The sequence below is a fragment of the Triticum urartu genome, chromosome 1A (assembly GCF_056163025.1).
Source record: "Triticum urartu cultivar PI428250 chromosome 1A, HENAU_Tu73, whole genome shotgun sequence".
Classification (NCBI taxonomy): Eukaryota; Viridiplantae; Streptophyta; class Magnoliopsida; order Poales; family Poaceae; genus Triticum; species Triticum urartu.
Genome location: NC_141873.1, coordinates 27,602,983 through 27,608,480, shown reverse-complemented (window position 1 = coordinate 27,608,480; position 5,498 = coordinate 27,602,983). Strand labels below are relative to the sequence as shown.

Below are 5,498 nucleotides of genomic sequence, written 5' to 3'. Positions count from 1 at the left end.
AAAAGTAAAATAGCAGAACAATAATTTGAATATATTAGATGACATGATTTTTGGACATATGTGTGTATCTTATATTTTTTTTGCTACACCAATGTGCGTAAATACTAAAAATCTCAGAAGAGAGAGACTGAGAGACTGATAGACTGATAGACAGACAGAGAAAAGCTAGACTTGCCGAGTCATAAACAGAAATTACCTTTAATTAATTTTTACATATAGGTATTCATATATGGCATCTTCCATGTATAACAACAATACTAACATCCCAGCCGGATAGTAGTAGCTTCCAAATCCCAGTAGTCAAATGGTAGAAGAACATCAAATGTAGTCAAACTATTCTAGAATGTACGTAGCTTACATCTTCGACTCCCAACATGCATTTTGTTGCTCAGACTGTGAAATACGATAAAGAACGATTAATGAGAGGTGGTAAGAATTTTTTAAAGTCATATGGTATCTAATTAAAGAGCTTCAATATGAAGTGTTGAATAGGCCATGAGTGACCACAAATAAATATCTAGAGGTCGGTTAATATGTGGAGAGATTTACATTCTTAAAATATTTTCTTACCCCTTCCGTTGGAGTACAACATGCTACACTATTTAGCATATGTGCAGAGGTAGCAAGTGTACATATACAATAAAAGTTAATCTGAGCTACAAAATATTGATCTCAAACACAAATTCAGAAGTTAGAGCGTACACAACGTACATGATTCACTTTAAATCAATTAAATTAACTCCTTAGTCAAGGAATCAGATACGTCAAGTATGACGGAGAGAAAGAAAAGATGTGATGGATGTTGCTACTATCGTGGGTACATGCATACAGATTGGACTTAAGCATGAGGCCTGCAGGTAATCCGCTGGTCTCTAATTTCTTGTGGAACTACAGTGAAAATTTGTACCACTTGAGGGGAGGATGAATGGCCTGGAGTGTCAACCACACCAAGCACGTGGACGATGATGCCCAGGGGCAGTATCATCACAGCACAAACTGGTTATGACCACCTAATGAAGTATCGTTATGGATATAAGATTATTGTACATTTGATTTATCTACCCTATTGAACTTGACGGAAGCAGATCTTGTGGTGGAACAACAGTCCGGGACTCCAAGTTGCGTCCATGGCCATGATGTATAGAGCGCTGGGCCACCTGTGGTATTGCTTCCTAGGCCTGGGGTATTGCTTCCTAGGCCTGGGGCATCGTCCAAAGTTGCAGAACGGGTCAGTGCAAGCTGATGAGACAATCAATCGATGGTGTGTTCTTACCAATCAGACAGTTCTTGCATAAATAGTAGACACATGGGAGAGGCCAAAGGCAACGGAGCAGACGCTTCTCCGCCCTTGCCTTGATATTGCAGGAATCAATCGGAGGAGGATCCGGGAGGTGTGATTTTTCTGCCGATCGAACTCGCTGCAATAGTTATAAAATAACAGTACAGACCATGGGTATAGAAATACATAGTCATGAGGCATGTATGTAATACATGATTCCATGTTTCATCCATAAACAGCAACGGAGATAAACGTGTGCATCTATTGAGAAGGTGGAAGTACCTGTTAATAGAGATGGATGATGGTTGATGGGTAGCTGTCACTATGACTCTCCGGCAATATGGCATCGACCCTAGCAGCAGCCACGGTGGAAGTATGTACCGCTTGTCTTCTGCATCCAGAATTCCAGATAATCTTTGCCATCCTCTTGTACGTCTAGAACCTTCAGCAGATATGTTGACGGTAAAAGCTGGAGAAAATTTCGATTCTAGATCTCGATGCCCCTTCAAGGAATCTGTAGTCTGGCACCTTCGCACTTAGTCACACACGGAGCGGCAGCAAACGGCGGTGTATGCCTCACGGTGATGCATAATAACCGGAACTGGTAGCCACTCCTGGCGCAGCAAGTCATGCTACCTTCCTCGAGCGTGCGGCGGCAGGATTAGGGAGATGTTTTTTTCCTAAAATAAGTGCACGTGGGGTTACAACCTAGGACTCTTAAGGTACCTCATCCGACGGATCTAGATAATTAACGTCAAGATTAAACGGACAATTTGTTTAGTTTATTAGGATTAACGTGGAGTCTGGGATGGTGCTTTCAATATATATATAGAAGACTAGGCCCGTAAGGGTTCCATTTTTCTGGTTTTTCTGGAATTTTTTTTACCACTCTTGTTAATTTGACGCGTGTGACTGGGCTATTCCTGTACGTGAGCTTTTTTTTACTAGGGAAGCGTTTTGCACGTTCTGGTCATCTCTGCCGCTTTGACTGGGCTTTCCGGTTTCATCTGTTCGCTTCTTGTTCCTTCCACGATCGCCACGGTGCGCAGTTGCCGCTTTTGCCGGATATGCTAGATCGATCCGGCTGTCTCTCGAGGAAAAAAGATCTGGTTGCCTCTCCCCTATATATGGTCCTTGCAATCTCTTTTTGTCGCCAAACAGACAACGCTCCCCACCGCCGCCTCCTGCTGCCGCAACCCCTTCCCCGCCCACCTCCCCTCTCTACGCCTCTCCTCCACCCACGCTCGGTCACAGGGAGTGGTGGCGGAACTCGGGTCGCAGCGGCATGCCGTCCCCATCGATGTCCTTGCCTCGAGGTTGCAGCAGCCGCGTCGACCTTATGCCTACCGTCGGCATCCGCCGTCTCTAGCCCATGTCGTCCATGTCACCTCGGCCTGGTCAGCGCCGAAGCCCTCACAAGGAGTCGCTCAAGCTTCCTGTAGATCCGCGACGTTATCTGTACGATGGTGAGTACACGATGGCTGTCTTCTCCTTGCTATTTTGGCTGTGAGCCCTGTTGTCCTGTCACTACCAGAATCGCCCCCTATGCCGATTGCCGACGGCCCTGGCTCCTGCTAGGTTGTGCGCGTGCACGGCTTATGTGCTGCTGCATGTGTGGTGCGTGGGGCTGTGGGCTTGATGCATGTGTGTATTAGCTAGATGATGATCTCATACTGGATGATGTTATCTATTTTTGTTTTTGTTTTTTGAGAAGGAGGTTGAACTGGTGTTATCCAATTGATACATCTTCCTTCTTAGTTAAGATTTCCTTATTGTTTTGAACGCAGTGACACTTCTAGCAATAGTGGTCTGATTAACCTGTATCACTGGTTCACCGTTGTCACTTGTCCATGTCCTTTATAGACCACCAAGGTGGATGTAGGTATTTCTTAGTAGCTTTAGTATGCCTCTTTGTTTCTTATCAGAAGCAAAGTCACTACAATGATGCATAATTCCTGAGAACTAGAACTAAAAGTGAATTTAATTATTCAGGAGCCACTACATTGTTCTATAAGTCATGGGATGTTGCAATTTATTGTAGCTAATTGCTGTATGATAGTACACGCCAGTGATAATGAGGACATAGATTATCCTTTTCAGAGAAAGGTCAAACGATGGGAAAGGCCATTGGTTTGGGTTATCCAATCTAAACCAATTCTGATTATCTAATTTTGATTATGTTGCTTGGTTACATTAGAAAATGGCTCAAGTTGACATGTGTATTTTGGGGGACCTCCATAACTAGAGAGGTGGTTTATAACTTAAGGCAGTCATCCGACCACACTATAGTCAGCACCCCACTAGGTAAACAGCAGGTGAGTTGGCCTTGTTTGTTGTTTCTGCTTCCATTTTGTTCGCTAGAATAGATAGAACAACGTAGAGACTGATTTAGCTTGAATGTGATCCGGAGTTGAGGTTACTTTTCATGAGGAGATCAGGAGCAGAATTTGCCTCCAGAAATAGAACAATATGGAATTTTGGGGCTGGCAAAAATATGTTAAATCGCCATTGATTACTAGATTGTTTTCCTTTTCTGCGGATCCCTGGATATTGGATTTACAGTTGCAATTCCATGAAAAAACTGGATATTGGATTGACAATTATCACATGACCTAGGCAAACAGAAACTGTAATGTTTGCTGCTGTTTGCTTCTAGGTTCTTGTAACTCTCCTTTCGTGAATTTAGAAATTCTGGTAAAAGAGGTATTATTAGTTGGCATAATTATTAATGGTTTGTTTATGTTGTAGTGCCCCTCTTTGGTGTAGAGGAACTCTAACAATCGGTATCAGTTTTTGGGGGAAGGTTGATGCTATTAGAAATACAGAAATTAAAAGCTTTCAGACCATACGAAGCTAAGGTATGATTTTTTTAGATGGTATTTTCTTCTTTATTTCTTTCTTTTTAGCTTCCTTCTGCCGGGTACTTATGAATCATTATGATGTTTATTAGTTTTATTATGGTGGAAGAGCGGCTCTATTAGAAATACGGAACTTAAATGTTTTCAGACCATATGGATGTGAGGTATGATCTTTCTAGCAAATCTGAAATGATGCTATTTTCTTCTTTCTATCCTTTAATAAGGCCTATAAATTATTCAAAAGAGTTTTCATCAAAAAAGTTATTCAAAAGAGGTTTGGCGTGGTAACATATTTTTATTTTAACCTTCTTGAGTTTTTAAGTTGAGAACAGATGCTTACATTTCATTTGGAGAAAAAGAGACGAGAAAATCGTAGATGAGCTTTGTCGAAGCATTACTGTCAAGATAATTTGTAGCAACATGCTAATGGTTGAACATATAAATATATTTTAAGTAAAGTTTTAACTCGATTTACATTGAGTTATACATTAAGTATAGTAGCAATAATGCCAGTTGACCCAAAGAGACACGCTACTGGGTTTAACCTATCAAATGGAGGGTCAGCGGACAAACGCCAAAGCAGAATGTTACACATGACTGCCCTTCATACGCATATCTGAAATTTGAGTAATTATAGGCCATTATATTGATTGTTGGAAATGTTACAACCTACAAAGGCATCAACCCCTTGCCCAAAAGGAGGGAGTAGCAACTACGTTTTGTCTCTAATGCATGTTTGGCTGAAATTCCAAATTCCCCCTCCTATTTTTTGCAGAGCTCTCACAAATCAGACAACCTACGAAATGGCCAGAAGGGAGGGGATATTCTACTTAAACTATGTGATATCAACAGCGACTCGGGCTTCAGTTTGCTTAGTCTTTATGATTTATCACTGCCATATTGTTAAACTTGGTACTGAAACACTGGAGTTATACAGTGTACTGCTTGCTGGGGAATTCTGGACAATTCATCCTGACTGCTCACCCTTCTGAGTGAATGTGAATTCTAGCTATGATTATTTATCTCTGTGTATATTTTTCCTCTTCTCCTTTTCCAGCAAAGTACACATATCAACAATGAACACTAGATCTGCGTATATTATAGATATGTGAAGTAAGCAGTAGACTGGATCTGCAGATTTGAACTAGAAGCCCTAAGCAGCGATGAGTATATGTATACACCTGTGTGTCCCTGTTGATGTATCTTACCTTGACAGAGGAGGAAAGGGCTGACGGCCATCTTTGTGAGGTTCAGAGAAGATATCGACGAAGCAGAGCACACAACATCCCATGTCTAACCGCGGGCATGGCTGGCATGGTGTGATAAAAGGGGGATTAGGCAGAAGGACATGTAGCAGTTGG

At 41.8% G+C, this 5,498-nt stretch overlaps 1 long non-coding RNA gene across 1 annotated transcript; it reads left to right on the top strand.

Annotated features, from left to right (window-relative positions):
• The first annotated feature begins 1,193 nt into the window (after window positions 1-1,193).
• LOC147988684 (uncharacterized) lies at window positions 1,194-5,032 on the top strand. Its single transcript, XR_015617547.1, has 4 exons — window positions 1,194-2,745; window positions 4,028-4,137; window positions 4,230-4,301; window positions 4,913-5,032. It is a non-coding gene; the product is annotated as an uncharacterized LOC147988684 (long non-coding RNA).
• The last annotated feature ends 466 nt before the right edge of the window (window positions 5,033-5,498 follow it).